The sequence below is a fragment of the Heterodontus francisci genome, chromosome 13, assembly GCF_036365525.1.
Source record: "Heterodontus francisci isolate sHetFra1 chromosome 13, sHetFra1.hap1, whole genome shotgun sequence".
Taxonomy (NCBI): domain Eukaryota; kingdom Metazoa; phylum Chordata; class Chondrichthyes; order Heterodontiformes; family Heterodontidae; genus Heterodontus; species Heterodontus francisci.
This window is the reverse complement of record NC_090383.1, coordinates 36,764,281-36,782,170: the sequence shown is the minus strand read 5'-3', so window position 1 is coordinate 36,782,170 and position 17,890 is coordinate 36,764,281.

The window sequence follows — 17,890 nt, the reverse complement described above, 5'->3', positions numbered from 1 at the left end:
GACAGCAGTATAGAAGCAGTAGCTTTTCAGAAGTAGACAGCAGTACAGAAGCAGTAGCTTTTCAGATGCAGACAGCAGTATAGAATCAGCATCTTTTCAGAAGCAGACAGCAGTAGAGAAGCAGTTGCGTTTCAGAAGCAGACAGCAGTACAGAAGCAGTAGCTTTTCTGAAGCAGACAGCAGTACAGAAGCGGCATCTTTTCAGAAGCCGTCAGCAGAACAGAAGCAGTAGCTTTTCTGAAGCAGACAGCAGTACAGAAGCAGAAGCTTTACTGTAGCAGAACGCAGTACAGAAGCAGTAGCTTCTCAGAAGAAGACAGAAGTACAGAAGCAGTTGTTTTCAGAAGCAGACAGCAGTACAGAAGCAGTTGCTTTTCAGAAACAGACCGCACAACAGAATCAGCAGCTTTTCAGAAGCAGACAGCAGTACAGAAGCAGTAGCTTCTCTGAAGCAGACAGCATTACAGAAGCAGTAGCTTTTCAGATGCAGATAGCAGTACAGAAGCAGTAGCTTCTCTGGAGCAGACAGCAGTATAGAAGCAGTAGCTTTTCTGAAGCAGAGAGCAGTACAGAAGCAGCAGCTTCTCTGAAGCAGACAGCATTACAGAAGCAGTAGCTTTTCAGATGCAGATAGCAATACAGAAGCAGTAGCTATTCTGAAGCAGACAGCAGTACAGAAGCAGTAGCTATTCTGAAGCAGACAGCAGTACAGAAGCAGTAGCTATTCTGAAGCAGACAGCAGTACAGATGCAGTAGATTTTCTGAAGAAGACAGCAGTACAGAAGCAGTAGCTATTCTGAAGCAGGCTGCAAGACAGAAGCAGCATCTTTTCAGAAGCAGACAGCAGTACGGAAGCAGCAGCTTTTCAGAAGCAGTCCGCAGTACAGAAGCAGTAGCTTTACGGAAGTAGACAGCAGTAGAGAGCAGCATCTTTTCAGAAGCAGACAGCAGGACAGAAACAGTAGCTTTTCAGAAGCAGACAGAAGTACAGAAGCAGTAGCTTTACGGAAGTAGACAGCAATACAGAAGCAGTAGCTATTCTGAAGCAGACAGCAGTACAGAAGCAGTAGCTTTTCAGAAGCAGACAGCAGTACAGAAGCAGTAGCTATTCTGAAGCAGACAGCATTACAGAAGCTGCAGCTTTTCAGAAGCAGACAGCAGTACAGAAGCAGTAGCTATTCTGAAGTAGACAGCAGTACAGAAGCAGTAGCTATTCTGATGCAGACAGCAGTACAGAAGCAGTAGCTATTCTGAAGCAGACAGCAGTACAGAAGCAGTAGATTTTCTGAAGAGGACAGCAGTACAGAAGCAGTAGCTATTCTGAAGCAGGCTGCAAGACAGAAGCAGTAGCTTCTCAGAAGCAGACAGCAGTACAGAAGCAGTAGCCTTCCTGAAGCAGACAGCAGTACAGAATCAGCAGCTTTTCAGAAGCAGACAGCAGTACAGAAGCAGTAGCCTTCCTGAAGCAGACAGCAGTACAGAATCAGCAGCTTTTCAGAAGCAGGCAGCAGCACAGAAGCGGCATCTTTTCAGAAGCCGACAACAGAACAGAATCAGCATCTTTTCAGAAGCAGACAGCAGTACAGAAGCAGTAGCTTTACTGAAGCAGACAGCAGTACAGAAGCAGTAGCTTTACTGAAGCAGACAACAGTCCGGAAGCCGTAGCTATTCTGAAGCAGACAGCAGCACAGAAGCAGCAGCTTTTCAGAAGCAGACAGCAGTACAGAAGGAGTAGCTATTCTGATGCAGACTGCAGTACAGAAGCATTAGCTATTCTGAAGCAGACAGCAGTCCAGAAGCAGTAGCTTTCGTGCAGCCATCAGCAGGACAAAAGCAGGAGCTTCTCTGAAGCAGACAGCAGTAAAAAAGCAGTGTCTTTTCTGAAGCAGACAGCAGTACAGAAGTAGGAGCTTTTCTGAAGCAGGCAGCAGTAAAAAAAGAAGTGTCTTTTCTGAAGCAGACAGCAGTACAGAAGCAGTAGCTATTCTGAAGCAGACAGCAGTACGGAAGCAGTAGCTATTCTGAAGCAGACAGCAGTACAGAAGCAGTAGCTATTCTGAAGCAGACAGCAGTACAGAAGCAGTAGATTTTCTGAAGAAGACAGCAGTTCAGAAGCAGTAGCTATTCTGAAGCAGGCTGCAAGACAGAAGCAGCATCTTTTCAAAAGCAGACAGCAGTACGGAAGCAGCAGCTTTTCAGAAGCTGGCAGCAGTACAGAAGCGGCATCTTTTCAGAAGCCGACAGCAGAAAAGAATCAGCATCTTTTCAGAAGCAAACAGCAGTACAGAAGCAGTAGCTTTTCTGAAGAAGACAGCAGTACAGAAGCAGTAGCTATTCTGAAGCAGACAGCAGGACAGAAGCAGTAGCTTTTCAGAAGCAGACAGCAGTACAGAAGCAGTAGCTTTTCTGCAGCCATCAGCAGGACAAAAGCAGGAGCTTCTCTGAAGCAGACAGCAGCAAAAAAGCAGTGTCTATTCAGAAGCTGACAGCAGTACAGAAGCAGACAGCAGTACAGAAGCAGTAGCTTTTCAGAAGCAGACAGCAGTACAGAAGCAGACAGCAGTACAGAAGCAGTTGCTTTTCAGAAGCAGACAGCAGTACAGAAGCAGTAGCTTTTCAGAAGCAGACAGCAGTACAGAAGCAGACAGCAGTACAGAAGCAGTTGCTTTTCAGAAGCAGACAGCAGTACAGAAGCAGTAGCTTTTCAGAAGCAGACAGCAGTACAAAAGCAGTAGCTTTTCAGAAGCAGACAGCAGTACAGAAGCAGACAGCAGTGCAGAAGCAGTAGCTTTTCAGAAGCAGACAGCAGTACAAAAGCAGTAGCTTTTCAGAAGCAGACAGCAGTACAGAAGCAGACAGCAGTACAGAAGCAATTGCTTTTCAGAAGCAGACAGCAGTACAGAAGCAGTAGCTTTTCAGAAGCAGACAGCAGTACAGAAGCAGTAGCTTTTCAGAAGCAGACAGCAGTACAGAAGCAGTAGCTTTTCAGAAGCAGACAGCAGTACACAGTAGCATCTTTTCAGAAGCAGACAGCAGTACAGAAGCAGTAGCTTTTCAGAAGCAGACAGCAGTACAGAAGCAGTAGCTTTTCAGATGCAGACAGCAGTATAGAAGCAGTAGCTTTTCAGAAGCTGACAGCAGAACAGAATCAGCATCTTTTCGGAATCAAACAGCAGTACAGAAGCAGTAGCTGTTCAGAAGCAGACAGCAGTACAGAAGCAGTAGCTGTTCAGAAGCAGACAGCAGTATAGAAGCAGTAGCTTTTCAGAAGCAGACAGCAGTATAGAAGCAGTGGCTTTTCAGAAGCAGACAGCAGTACAGAATCAGCATCTTTTCAGAAGCAAACAGCAGTACAGAAGCAGTAGCTTTTCAGATGCAGACAGCAGTACAGAAGCAGTAGCTTTTCAGAAGCCGACAGCAGAACAGAATCAGCATCTTTTCAGAAGCAAACAGCAGTTTAGAAGCGGCATCTTTTCAGAAGCCGACAGCAGAACAGAATCAGCATCTTTTCAGAAGCAAACAGCATTACAGAAGCTGCATCTTTTCAGATGCAGACAGCAGTACAGAAGCAGTAGCTTTTCAGAAGCCGACAGCAGAACAGAATCAGCATCTTTTCAAAAGCAGACAGCAGTATAGAAGTGGCATCTTTTCAGAAGGCGACAGCAGAACAGAATCAGCATCTTTTCAGATGCAGACAGCAGTACAGAAGCAGTAGCTTTTCAGATGCAGACAGCAGTATAGAATCAGCATCTTTTCAGAAGCAGACAGCAGTAGAGAAGCAGTTGCGTTTCAGAAGCAGACAGCAGTATAGAAGCAGTAGCTTTTCAGAAGTAGACAGCAGTACAGAAGCAGTAGCTTTTCAGATGCAGACAGCAGTATAGAATCAGCATCTTTTCAGAAGCAGACAGCAGTAGAGAAGCAGTTGCGTTTCAGAAGCAGACAGCAGTACAGAAGCAGTAGCTTTTCTGAAGCAGACAGCAGTACAGAAGCGGCATCTTTTCAGAAGCCGTCAGCAGAACAGAAGCAGTAGCTTTTCTGAAGCAGACAGCAGTACAGAAGCAGAAGCTTTACTGTAGCAGAGCGCAGTACAGAAGCACTAGCTTTTCTGCAGCCATCAGCAGGACAAAAACAGTAGCTTCTCTGAAGCCGACAGCAGTACAGAAGCAGTAGCTTTTCAGAAGCAGACAGCAGTACACAGTAGCATCTTTTCAGAAGCAGACAGCAGTACAGAAGCAGTAGCTTTTCAGAAGCAGACAGCAGTACAGAAGCAGTAGCTTTTCAGATGCAGACAGCAGTATAGAAGCAGTAGCTTTTCAGAAGCCGACAGCAGAACAGAATCAGCATCTTTTCGGAATCAAACAGCAGTACAGAAGCAGTAGCTGTTCAGAAGCAGACAGCAGTACAGAAGCAGTAGCTGTTCAGAAGCAGACAGCAGTATAGAAGCAGTAGCTTTTCAGAAGCAGACAGCAGTATAGAAGCAGTAGCTTTTCAGAAGCAGACAGCAGTACAGAATCAGCATCTTTTCAGAAGCAAACAGCAGTACAGAAGCAGTAGCTTTTCAGATGCAGACAGCAGTACAGAAGCAGTAGCTTTTCAGAAGCCGACAGCAGAACAGAATCAGCATCTTTTCAGAAGCAAACAGCAGTTTAGAAGCGGCATCTTTTCAGAAGCCGACAGCAGAACAGAATCAGCATCTTTTCAGAAGCAAACAGCATTACAGAAGCTGCATCTTTTCAGATGCAGACAGCAGTACAGAAGCAGTAGCTTTTCAGAAGCCGACAGCAGAACAGAATCAGCATCTTTTCAAAAGCAGACAGCAGTATAGAAGTGGCATCTTTTCAGAAGGCGACAGCAGAACAGAATCAGCATCTTTTCAGATGCAGACAGCAGTACAGAAGCAGTAGCTTTTCAGATGCAGACAGCAGTATAGAATCAGCATCTTTTCAGAAGCAGACAGCAGTAGAGAAGCAGTTGCGTTTCAGAAGCAGACAGCAGTATAGAAGCAGTAGCTTTTCAGAAGTAGACAGCAGTACAGAAGCAGTAGCTTTTCAGATGCAGACAGCAGTATAGAATCAGCATCTTTTCAGAAGCAGACAGCAGTAGAGAAGCAGTTGCGTTTCAGAAGCAGACAGCAGTACAGAAGCAGTAGCTTTTCTGAAGCAGACAGCAGTACAGAAGCGGCATCTTTTCAGAAGCCGTCAGCAGAACAGAAGCAGTAGCTTTTCTGAAGCAGACAGCAGTACAGAAGCAGAAGCTTTACTGTAGCAGAGCGCAGTACAGAAGCACTAGCTTTTCTGCAGCCATCAGCAGGACAAAAACAGTAGCTTCTCTGAAGCCGACAGCAGTACAGAAGTAGGAGCTTTTCTGAAGCAGACAGCAGGACAGAAGCAGTAGCTTTTCAGAAGAAGACAGAAGTACAGAAGCAGTTGTTTTCAGAAGCAGACAGCAGTACAGAAGCAGTTGCTTTTCAGAAACAGACCGCAGAACATAATCAGCAGCTTTTCAGAAGCAGACAGCAGTACAGAAGCAGTAGCTTCTCTGAAGCAGACAGCATTACAGAAGCAGTAGCTTTTCAGATGCAGATAGCAGTACAGAAGCAGTAGCTTCTCTGGAGCAGACAGCAGTATAGAAGCAGTAGCTTTTCTGAAGCAGAGAGCAGTACAGAAGCAGCAGCTTCTCTGAAGCAGACAGCATTACAGAAGCAGCAGCTTTTCAGATGCAGATAGCAATACAGAAGCAGTAGCTATTCTGAAGCAGACAGCAGTACAGAAGCAGTAGCTATTCTGAAGCAGACAGCAGTACAGAAGCAGTAGCTATTCTGAAGCAGACAGCAGTACAGATGCAGTAGATTTTCTGAAGAAGACAGCAGTACAGAAGCAGTAGCTATTCTGAAGCAGGCTGCAAGACAGAAGCAGCATCTTTTCAGAAGCAGACAGCAGTACGGAAGTAGCAGCTTTTCAGAAGCAGTCCGCAGTACAGAAGCAGTAGCTTTACGGAAGTAGACAGCAGTAGAGAGCAGCATCTTTTCAGAAGCAGACAGCAGTACAGAAGCAGTAGCTATTCTGAAGCAGACAGCAGTACAGATGCAGTCGATTTTCTGAAGCAGACAGCAGTACAGAAGCAGCAGCTTTTCAGAAGCAGACAGCAGTACAGAAGCAGTAGCTGTTCAGAAGCAGACAGCAGTACAGAATCAGCACCTTTTCAGAAGCAGACAGCAGTACAGAAGCAGTAGCTGTTCAGAAGCAGACAGCAGTACAGAATCAGCACCTTTTCAGAAGCAAACAGCAGTGCAGAAGCAGTAGCTTTTCAGAAGCAGACAGCAGTACAGAAGCAGTAACTTCTCTGGAGCAGACAGCAGTATAGAAGCAGTAGCTTCTCTGATGCAGACAGCAGTACAGAAGCAGTAGCTTTTCAGAAGCAGACAGCAGTACAGAAGCAGGTACTTCTCTGGAGCAGACAGCATTACAGAAGCAGTAGCTTTTCAGAAGCAGACAGCAGTACAGAAGCAGTAGCTTCTCTGATGCAGACAGCAGTACAGAAGCAGTAGCTTCTCTGATGCAGACAGCAGTATTGAAGCAGTAGCTTCTCTGAAGCCGACAGCATTACAGAAGCAGTAGCTTTTCAGATGCAGATAGCAGTACAGAAGCAGTAGCTTCTCTGGAGCAGACAGCAGTATAGAAGCAGTAGCTTTTCTGAAGCAGTCAGCAGTACTGAAGTAGCAGCTTCTCTGGAGCAGACAGCAGTACAGAAGCAGTAGCTTCTCTGAAGCAGACAGCCGGACAGACGCAGTAGCTTTTCAGAAGCAGACAGCAGTGCAGAAACAGTAGCTTTTCAGAAGCAGACAGCAGGACAGAAGTAGTAGCTTTTCAGAAGCAGACAGCAGTACAGAAGCAGTTGCTTTTCAGAAGCAGACAGCCGTTCAGAAGCAGTAGCTTTTCAGATGCAGACAGCAGTATAGAAGCAGTAGCTTTTCAGAAGCAGACAGCAGGACAGAAGTAGTAGCTTTTCTGAAGCAGACAGCAGTACAGAAGCAGTAGCTTTTCAGAAGCAGACAGCAGTACAGAAGCGGCATCTTTTCAGAAGCCGACAGCAGAACAGAAGCAGCAGCTTTTCAGAAGCAGACAGCAGTACAGAAGCAGTAGCTGTTCAGAAGCAGACAGCAGTACAGAAGCAGTAGCTTTTCAGAAGCAGACAGCAGTACAGAAGCAGCATCTTTTCAGAAGCAAACAGCAGTAGAGAAGCAGTTGCGTTTCAGAAGCAGACAGCAGTATAGAAGCAGTAGCTTTTCAGAAGTAGACAGCAGTACAGAAGCAGTAGCTTTTCAGATGCAGACAGCAGTACAGAAGCAGTAGCTTTTCTGAAGCAGACAGCAGTACAGAAGCGGCATCTTTTCAGAAGCCGACAGCAGAACAGAAGCAGTAGCTTTTCTGAAGCAGACAGCAGTACAGAAGCAGTAGCTATTCTGAAGCAAACAGCAGTACAGAAGCAGAAGCTTTTCTGAAGCAGACAGCAGTACAGAAGCAGTAGCTTCTCTGGAGCAGACAGCAGTATAGAAGCAGTAGCTTTTCTGAAGCAGAGAGCAGTACAGAAGCAGCAGCTTCTCTGAAGCAGACAGCATTACAGAAGCAGCAGCTTTTCAGATGCAGATAGCAGTACAGAAGCAGTAGCTATTCTGAAGCAGACAGCAGTACAGAAGCAGTAGCTATTCTGAAGCAGACAGCAGTACAGAAGCAGTATATTTTCTGAAGAAGACAGCAGTTCAGAAGCAGTAGCTATTCTGAGGCAGACAGCAGTACAGAAGCAGTAGCTATTCTGAAGCAGACAGCAGTACAGAAGCAGTAGCTATTCTGAAGCAGACAGCAGTACAGAAGCAGTAGATTTTGTGAAGAAGACAGCAGTTCAGAAGCAGCATCTTTTCAAAAGCAGACAGCAGTACGGAAGCAGCAGCTTTTCAGAAGCAGTCCGCAGTACAGTAGCAGTAGCTTTACGGAAGTAGACAACAGTAGAGAGCAGCATCTTTTCAGAAGCAGACAGCAGGACAGAAACAGTAGCTTTTCAGAAGCAGACAGAAGTACAGAAGCAGTAGCTTTACGGAAGTAGACAGCAGTACAGAAGCAGTAGCTATTCTGAAGCAGACAGCAGTACAGAAGCGGCAGCTTTTCAGAAGCAGACAGCAGTACAGAAGCAGTAGCTATTCTGAAGCAGACAGCATTACAGAAGCAGCAGCTTTTCAGAAGCAGACAGCAGTACAGAAGCAGTAGCTATTCTGAAGCAGACAGCAGTACAGAAGCAGTAGATTTTCTGAAGAAGACAGCAGTACAGAAGCAGTAGCTATTCTGAAGCAGGCTGCAAGACAGAAGCAGCAGCTTTTCAGAAGCAGACAGCAGTACAGAAGCAGTAGCTATTCTGAAGCAGACAGCAGTACAGAAGCAGTAGCTATTCTGAAGCAGACAGCAGTACAGAAGCAGCAGATATTCTGAAGAGGACAGCAGTACAGAAGCAGTAGCTATTCTGAAGCAGGCTGCAAGACAGAAGCAGTAGCTTCTCAGAAGCAGACAGCAGTACAGAAGCAGTAGCCTTCCTGAAGCAGACAGCAGTACAGAATCAGCAGCTTTTCAGAAGCAGACAGCAGTACAGAAGCAGTAGCCTACCTGAAGCAGACAGCAGTACAGAATCAGCAGCTTTTCAGAAGCAGGCAGCAGTACAGTAGCGGCATCTTTTCAGAAGCCGACAGCAGAACAGAATCAGCATCTTTTCAGAAGCAAACAGCAGTACAGAAGCAGTAGCTTTTCTGAAGAAGACAGCAGTACAGAAGCAGTAGCTTTTCTGAAGAAGACAGCAGTACAGAAGCAGTAGCTTTTCAGAAGCAGGCTGCAAGACAGAAGCAGTAGCTTTACAGAAGCAGGCAACAGTACAGAATCAGCATCTTTTCAGAAGCAAACAGCAATACAGAAGCAGTAGCTATTCTGAAGCAGACAGCAGCACAGAAGCAGTAGCTATTCTGAAGCAGACAGCAGGACAGAAGCAGCAGCTTTTCAGAAGCAGACAGCAGTACAGAAGCAGTAGCTATTCTGAAGCAGACAGACAGTATCAATGCAGAAGCTTTACTGAAGCAAAACGCAGTACAGAAGCAGTAGCTTTTCTGCAGCCATCAACAGGACAAAAGCAGGAGCTTCTCTGAAGCAGACAGCAGTAAAAAAGCAGTGTCTTTTCAGAAGCAGACAGCAGTACAGAAGCAGTTGCTTTTCAGAAGCAGACAGCAGTACAGAAGCAGTAGCTTTTCAGAAGCAGACAGCAGTATGGAAGCAGTAGCTTTTCAGAAGCAGACAGCAGTATACAAGCAGTAGCTTTTCAGAAGCAGACAGCAGTATAGAAGCAGTAGCTTTTCAGAAGCAGACAGCAGTACAGAAGCAGTAGCTTTTCAGAAGCAGACAGCAGTACAGAAGCAGTAGCTTTTCAGAAGCAGACAGCAGTACAGAAGCCGTAGCTTTTCAGATGCCGACAGCAGTACAGAAGCAGTAGCTTTTCAGAAGCAGACAGCAGTACAGAAGCGGCATCTTTTCAGAAGCCAACAGCAGAACAGAATCAGCATCTTTTCAGAAGCAAACAGCAGTACAGAAGCAGTAGCTGTTCAGAAGCAGACTGCAGTACAGAAGCAGTGTCTTTTCAGAAGCAGACAGTTGTACAGAAGCAGCAGCTTTTCAGAAGCAGACAGCAGTACAGAAGCAGTAGCTTTTCAGATGCAGACAGCAGTACAGAAGCAGTAGCTTTTCAGAAGCAGACAGCAGTCCAGAAGCAGTCGCTTTTCAGAAGCAGACAGCAGTACAGAAGCAGTAGCTTCTCTGGAGCAGACAGCAGTACAGAAGCAGTAGCTTCTCTGGAGCAGACAGCAGTATAGAAACAGTAGCTTTTCTGAAGCAGACAGCAGTACAGAAGCAGTAGCTTCTCTGAAGCAGACAGCAGTACAGAAGCAGTAGCTTCTCTGGAGCAGACAGCAGTATAGAAACAGTAGCTTTTCTGAAGCAGACAGCAGTACTGAAGCAGCAGCTTATCTGGAGCAGACAGCAGTACAGAAGCAGTAGTTTCTCTGAAGCAGACAGCCGGACAGAAGCAGTAGCTTTACTGAAGCAGACAGCAGTACTGAAGCTGCAGCTTCTCTGGAGCAGACAGCAGTACAGAAGCAGTAGCTTCTCTGAAGCAGACAGCCGGACAGAAGCAGTAGCTCTTCAGAAGGAGACAGAAGTACAGAAGCAGTGGCTTTACGGAAGTAGACAGCAGTACAGAGCAGCATCTTTTCAGAAGCAGACAGCAGTACAGAAGCAGTTGCTTTCAGAAGCAGACAGCAGTAAAAAAGCAGTGTCTTTTCAGAAGCAGACAGCAGTACAGAAGCAGTAGTTTTTCAGTAGCAGACAGAAGTACAGAAGCAGTAGCTTTACGGAAGTAGACAGCAGTACAGAAGCAGTAGCTTTACGGAAGTAGACAGCAGTACAGAGCAGCATCTTTTCAGAAGCAGACAGCAGTACAGAAGCAATAGCTTTTCAGAAGCAGACAGCAGTACTGAAGCAGTAGCTTTTCAGAAGCAGGCAGCAGTACAGAAGCAGTAGCTTTTCAGAAGCAGACAGCAGTACAGAAGCAGTAGCTTTTCAGAAGCAGGCAGCAGTACAGAAGCAGTAGCTTATCAGAAGCAGACAGCAGTACAGAAGCAGTAGCTTTTCTGCAGCCATCAGCAGGACAAAAGCAGGAGTTTCTCTGAAGCAGACAGCAGTACAGAAGCAGTAGCTTTTCAGAAGCAGTCAGCAGGAAAGAAGTAGTAGCTTTTCTGAAGCAGACAGCAGTACAGAATCAGTTGGTTTTCAGAAGCAGACAGCATTACAGAAGCAGTTGGTTTTCAGAAGCAGACAGCAGTATTCAAGCAGTAGCTTTTCAGAAGCAGACAGCAGTGCAGAAACAGTAGCTTTTTAGAAGCAGACAGCAGGACAGAAGTAGTAGCTTTTCTGAAGCAGACAGCAGTACAGAAGCAGTAGCTTTTCAGATGCAGACAGCAGTGTAGAAGCAGTAGCTTTTCAGAAGCAGACAGCAGGACAGAAGTAGTAGCTTTTCTGAAGCAGACAGCAGTACAGAAGCAGTTGCTTTTCAGAAGCAGACAGCTGTACAGAAGCAGTAGCTTTTCAGAAGCAGACAGCAGTACAGAAGCAGTTGCTTTTCAGAAGCTGACAGCAGGACAGAAGCAGTAGCTTTTCAGAAGCAGACAGCAGTACAGAAGCGGCATCTTTTCAGAAGCCGACAGCAGAACAGAAGCAGCAGCTTTTCAGAAGCAGACAGCAGTACAGAAGCAGTAGCTGTTCAGAAGCAGACAGCAGTACAGAAGCAGTAGCTTCTCTGAAGCAGACAGCATTACAGAAGCAGTAGCTTTTCAGAAGCAGACAGCAGTACAGAAGCAGTAGCTTCTCTGGAGCAGACAGCAGTATAGAAGCAGTAGCTTCTCTGATGCAGACAGCAGTACAGAAGCAGTAGCTTTTCAGAAGCTGACAGCAGGACAGAAGCAGTAGCTTTTCAGAAGCAGACAGCAGTACAGAAGCGGCATCTTTTCAGAAGCCGACAGCAGAACAGAAGCAGCAGCTTTTCAGATGCAGACAGCAGTACAGAAGCAGTAGCTGTTCAGAAGCAGACAGCAGTACAGAAGCAGTAGCTTCTCTGAAGCAGACAGCATTACAGAAGCAGTAGCTTTTCAGAAGCAGACAGCAGTACAGAAGCAGTAGCTTCTCTGGAGCAGACAGCAGTATAGAAGCAGTAGCTTCTCTGATGCAGACAGCAGCACAGAAGCAGTAGCTTTTCAGAAGCAGACAGCAGTACAGAAGCAGTAGCTTCTCTGAAGCAGACAGCAGTACAGAAGCAGTAGCTTCTCTGGAGCAGACAGCAGTATAGAAACAGTAGCTTTTCTGAAGCAGACAGCAGTACTGAAGCAGCAGCTTATCTGGAGCAGACAGCAGTACAGAAGCAGTAGTTTCTCTGAAGCAGACAGCCGGACAGAAGCAGTAGCTTTACTGAAGCAGACAGCAGTACTGAAGCTGCAGCTTCTCTGGAGCAGACAGCAGTACAGAAGCAGTAGCTTCTCTGAAGCAGACAGCCGGACAGAAGCAGTAGCTCTTCAGAAGGAGACAGAAGTACAGAAGCAGTGGCTTTACGGAAGTAGACAGCAGTACAGAGCAGCATCTTTTCAGAAGCAGACAGCAGTACAGAAGCAGTTGCTTTCAGAAGCAGACAGCAGTAAAAAAGCAGTGTCTTTTCAGAAGCAGACAGCAGTACAGAAGCAGTAGTTTTTCAGTAGCAGACAGAAGTACAGAAGCAGTAGCTTTACGGAAGTAGACAGCAGTACAGAAGCAGTAGCTTTACGGAAGTAGACAGCAGTACAGAGCAGCATCTTTTCAGAAGCAGACAGCAGTACAGAAGCAATAGCTTTTCAGAAGCAGACAGCAGTACTGAAGCAGTAGCTTTTCAGAAGCAGGCAGCAGTACAGAAGCAGTAGCTTTTCAGAAGCAGACAGCAGTACAGAAGCAGTAGCTTTTCAGAAGCAGGCAGCAGTACAGAAGCAGTAGCTTATCAGAAGCAGACAGCAGTATAGAAGCAGTAGCTTTTCTGCAGCCATCAGCAGGACAAAAGCAGGAGTTTCTCTGAAGCAGACAGCAGTACAGAAGCAGTAGCTTTTCAGAAGCAGTCAGCAGGAAAGAAGTAGTAGCTTTTCTGAAGCAGACAGCAGTACAGAATCAGTTGGTTTTCAGAAGCAGACAGCATTACAGAAGCAGTTGGTTTTCAGAAGCAGACAGCAGTATTCAAGCAGTAGCTTTTCAGAAGCAGACAGCAGTGCAGAAACAGTAGCTTTTTAGAAGCAGACAGCAGGACAGAAGTAGTAGCTTTTCTGAAGCAGACAGCAGTACAGAAGCAGTAGCTTTTCAGATGCAGACAGCAGTGTAGAAGCAGTAGCTTTTCAGAAGCAGACAGCAGGACAGAAGTAGTAGCTTTTCTGAAGCAGACAGCAGTACAGAAGCAGTTGCTTTTCAGAAGCAGACAGCTGTACAGAAGCAGTAGCTTTTCAGAAGCAGACAGCAGTACAGAAGCAGTTGCTTTTCAGAAGCTGACAGCAGGACAGAAGCAGTAGCTTTTCAGAAGCAGACAGCAGTACAGAAGCGGCATCTTTTCAGAAGCCGACAGCAGAACAGAAGCAGCAGCTTTTCAGAAGCAGACAGCAGTACAGAAGCAGTAGCTGTTCAGAAGCAGACAGCAGTACAGAAGCAGTAGCTTCTCTGAAGCAGACAGCATTACAGAAGCAGTAGCTTTTCAGAAGCAGACAGCAGTACAGAAGCAGTAGCTTCTCTGGAGCAGACAGCAGTATAGAAGCAGTAGCTTCTCTGATGCAGACAGCAGTACAGAAGCAGTAGCTTTTCAGAAGCAGACAGCAGGACAGAAGCAGTAGCTTTTCAGAAGCAGACAGCAGTACAGAAGCGGCATCTTTTCAGAAGCCGACAGCAGAACAGAAGCAGCAGCTTTTCAGATGCAGACAGCAGTACAGAAGCAGTAGCTGTTCAGAAGCAGACAGCAGTACAGAAGCAGTAGCTTCTCTGAAGCAGACAGCATTACAGAAGCAGTAGCTTTTCAGAAGCAGACAGCAGTACAGAAGCAGTAGCTTCTCTGGAGCAGACAGCAGTATAGAAGCAGTAGCTTCTCTGATGCAGACAGCAGCACAGAAGCAGTAGCTTTTCAGAAGCAGACAGCAGTACAGAAGCAGTAGCTTCTCTGGAGCAGACAGCATTACAGAAGCAGTAGCTTTTCAGAAGCAGACAGCAGTACAGAAGCAGTAGCTCCTCTGATGCAGACAGCAGTACAGAAGCAGTAGCTGTTCAGAAGCAGACAGCAGTATAGAAGCAGTAGCTTCTCTGATGCAGAAAGCAGTAAAGAAGCAGTAGCTTCTCTGAAGCAGACAGCATTACAGAAGCAGTAGCTTTTCAGATGCAGATAGCAGTACAGAAGCAGTAGCTTCTCTGGAGCAGACAGCAGTATAGAAGCAGTAGCTTTTCTGAAGCAGACAGCAGTACTGAAGTAGCAGCTTCTCTGGAGCAGACAGCAGTACAGAAGCAGTAGCTTTTCAGAAGCAGACAGCAGTACAGAAGCGGCATCTTTTCAGAAGCCGACAGCAGAACAGAAGCAGCAGCTTTTCAGAAGCAGACAGCAGTACAGAAGCAGTAGCTGTTCAGAAGCAGACAGCAGTACAGAAGCAGTAGCTTTTCAGAAGCAGACAGCAGTACAGAAGCAGCAGCTTTTCAGAAGCAGACAGCAGTGCAGAAGCAGCATTTTATCAGAAGCAGACAGCAGAACAGCATCAGCATCTTTTCAGAAGCAGACAGCAGAACAGAAGCAGCAGCTTTTCAGAAGCAGACAGCAGTACAGAAACAGCGGCTTTTCAGAAGCAGACAGCAGTCCAGAAACAGTAGCTTTTCTGAAGAAGACAGCAGGACAGAAGCAGTAGCTTCTCTGAAGCAGACAGCAGTACAGAAGCAGTAGCTTCTCTGAAGCAGACAGCATTACAGAAGCAGGAGCTTTTCAGATGCAGATAGCAGTACAGAAGCAGCAGCTTCTCTGGAGCAGACAGCAGTATAGAAGCAGTAGCTTTTCTGAAGCAGACAGCAGTACTGAAGCAGCAGCTTCTCTGGAGCAGACAGCAGTACAGAAGCAGTAGCTTCTCTGAAGCAGACAGCAGTACAGAAGCAGTAGCTTCTCTGAAGCAGACAGCAGTACAGAAGCAGTAGCTTCTCTGAAGCAGACAGCATTACAGAAGCAGTAGCTTTTCAGATGCAGATAGCAGTACAGAAGCAGTAGCTTCTCTGGAGCAGACAGCAGTATAGAAGCAGTAGCTTTTGTGAAGCAGACAGCAGTACTGAAGCAGCAGCTTCTCTGGAGCAGACAGCAGTACAGAAGCAGTAGCTTTTCAGAAGCAGACAGAAGTACAGAAGCAGTCGCTTTACGGAAGTAGACAGCAGTACAGAGCAGCATCTTTTCAGAAGCAGACAGCAGTACAGAAGCAGTTGCTTTCCGAAGCAGACAGCAGTAGGGAAGCAGTAGCTTTTCAGAAGCAGACAGCAGTACAGAAGCAGTAGCTTTATGGAAGTAGACAGCAGTACAGAGCAGCATCTTTTCAGAAGCAGACAGCAGGACAGAAACAGTAGCTATTCAGAAGCAGACAGAAGTACAGAAGCAGTAGCTTTACGGAAGTAGACAGCAGTACAGAAGCAGTAGCTATTCTGAAGCAGACAGCAGTACAGAAGCAGTAGCTTTCCAGAAGCAGGCTGCAAGACAGAAGCAGTAGCTTCTCAAAGCAGAAAACAGTACAGAAGTAGTAGCTTTACTGAAGCAGACAGCAATACAGAAGCAGTAGCTTTACTGAAGCAGACAGCAGTACAGAAGCAGTAGCTATTCTGAAGCAGACAGCAGTGCAGAAGCAGTAGCTTTTCAGAAGCAGGCTGCAAAACAGAAGCAGTAGCTTCTCAGAAGCAGACAGCAGTACAGAAGTAGTAGCTTTTCAGAAGCAGACAGCAGTACAGAAGCAGTAGCTATTCTGAAGCAGACAGCAGTACAGAAGCAGTAGCTTTACTGAAGCAGACAGCAGTACAGAAGCAGTAGCTATTCTGAAGCAGACAGCAGTACAGAAGCAGTAGCTTTTCAGAAGCAGGCTGCAAGACAGAAGCAGTAGCTTCTCAGAAGCAGACAGCAGTACAGAAGTAGTAGCTTTACTGAAGCAGACAGCAGTACAGAAACAGTAGCTTTTCAGAAGCAGACAGCAGTACAGAAGCAGTAGCTATTCTGAAGCAGACAGCAGTACAGAAGCAGTAGCTTTTCAGAAGCAGACAGCAGTCCAGAAGCAGTAGCTTTTCAGATGCAGACAGCAGTACAGAAGCAGTAGCTGTTCAGAAGCAGACAGGAGTGCAGAAGCAGTAGCTTTTCAGATGCAGACAGCAGTACAGAAGCATGAGCTTTCCAGAAGCAGACAGCAGCACAGAAAAAGTAGCTTTTCTGAAGCAGACAGCTGTAAAGAAGCTTGAGCTTTTCAGAAGCAGACAGCAATACAGAAGCAGTAGCTTTTCTGAAGCAGACAGCAGTACAGAAGCAGTAGCTTTTCTGATGTAGACTGCAGTGCAGAAGCAGTGTCTTTTCAGAAGCAGACAGCAGTACAGAAGCAGTAGCTTTTCTGAAGCAGACAGCAGTAAAGAAGCTTGAGCTTTTCAGAAGCAGACAGCAGGACAGAAGCTTGAGCTTTTCAGAAGCAGACAGCAGTACAGAAGCAGTAGTTTTTCTGAAGCAGACAGCAGTAAGGAAGCTTGAGCTTTTCAGAAGCAGACAGCAGGACAGAAGCATGAGGTTTTCAGAAGCAGACAGCAGTACATAGGCAGTGTCTTTTCGGAAGCAGACAGCAGTGCAGAAGCAGTAGCTTTTCTGAAGCAGACAGCAGTACAGAAGCAGTAGCTTTCCTGAAGCAGACAGCAGTACAGAAGCAGTAGCTTTACTGAAGTAGTCAACAGTCCGGAAGCAGTAGCTATTCTGAAGCAGACAGCAGCACAGAAGCAGCAGCTTTTCTGAAGCAGACAGCAGTACAGAAGCAGTAGCTTTACTGAAGCAGACAGCAGTCCAGAAGCAGGAGCTTTTCAGAAGCAGACAGCAGTCCAGAAGCAGTTGCTTTTCAGAAGCAGACAGCAGTACAGAAGCGGCATCTTTTCAGAGGCCGACAGCAGAACAGAGTCAGCATCTTTTCAGAAGCAAACAGCAGTACAGAAGTAGTAGCTTTACTGAAGCAGACAGCAGTACAGAAGCAGTAGCTTTCCTGAAGCAGACAGCAGTACAGAAGCAGTAGCTTTACTGAAGTAGTCAACAGTCCGGAAGCAGTAGCTATTCTGAAGCAGACAGCAGCACAGAAGCAGCAGCTTTTCTGAAGCAGACAGCAGTACAGAAGCAGTAGCTTTTCAGATGCAGACTGCAATACAGAAGCAGTAGCTATTCTGAAGCAGACAGCAGTACAGAAGCATGAGCTTTACAGAAGCAGACAGCAGCACAGAAAAAGTAGCTTTTCTGAAGCAGACAGCAGTACAGGAGCAGTAGCTTTTCTGAAGAAGACAGCAGTACAGATGCAGTAGCTTTTCTGATGTAGACTGCAGTGCAGAAGCAGTGTCTTTTCAGAATCAGACAGCAGTACAGAAGCAGTAGCTTTTCTGAAGCAGACAGCAGTAAAGAAGCTTGAGCTTTTCAGAAGCAGACAGCAGGACAGAAGCTTGAGCTTTTCAGAAGCAGACAGCAGTACAGAAGCAGTAGCTTTTCTGAAGCAGACAGCAGTACAGAAGCATGAGGTTTTCAGAAGCAGACAGCAGTACAGAAGCAGTAGCTTTTCTGAAGCAGACAGCAGTACAGAAGCTGTCGCTTTACTGAAGCAGACAGCAGTACAGAAGCAGTAGCTTTACTGAAGCAGACAGCAGTGCAGAAGCAGCACCTTTTCAGGAGCAGACAGCAGTACTGAAGCAGTAGCTTTTCTGAAGCAGACAGCAGTACAGAAGCAGTAGCTTTTCTGAAGCAGACAGCAGTACAGAAGCAGTGTCTTTTCAGAAGCAGACAGCTGTACAGAAGCAGTGTCTTTTCAGAAGCAGGCAGCTGAACAGAAGCAGTGTCTTTTTTGAAGCAGATAGCAGTACAGAAGCACTGTCTTTTCTGAAGCAGACAGCTGTACAGAAGCAGTGTCTTTTCAGAAGCAGACAGCTGTACAGAAGCAGTGTCTTTTCAGAAGCAGACAGCTGTACATAAGCAGTGTCTTTTCAGTAGCAGACAGCTGTACAGAAGCAGTGTCTTTTTTGAAGCA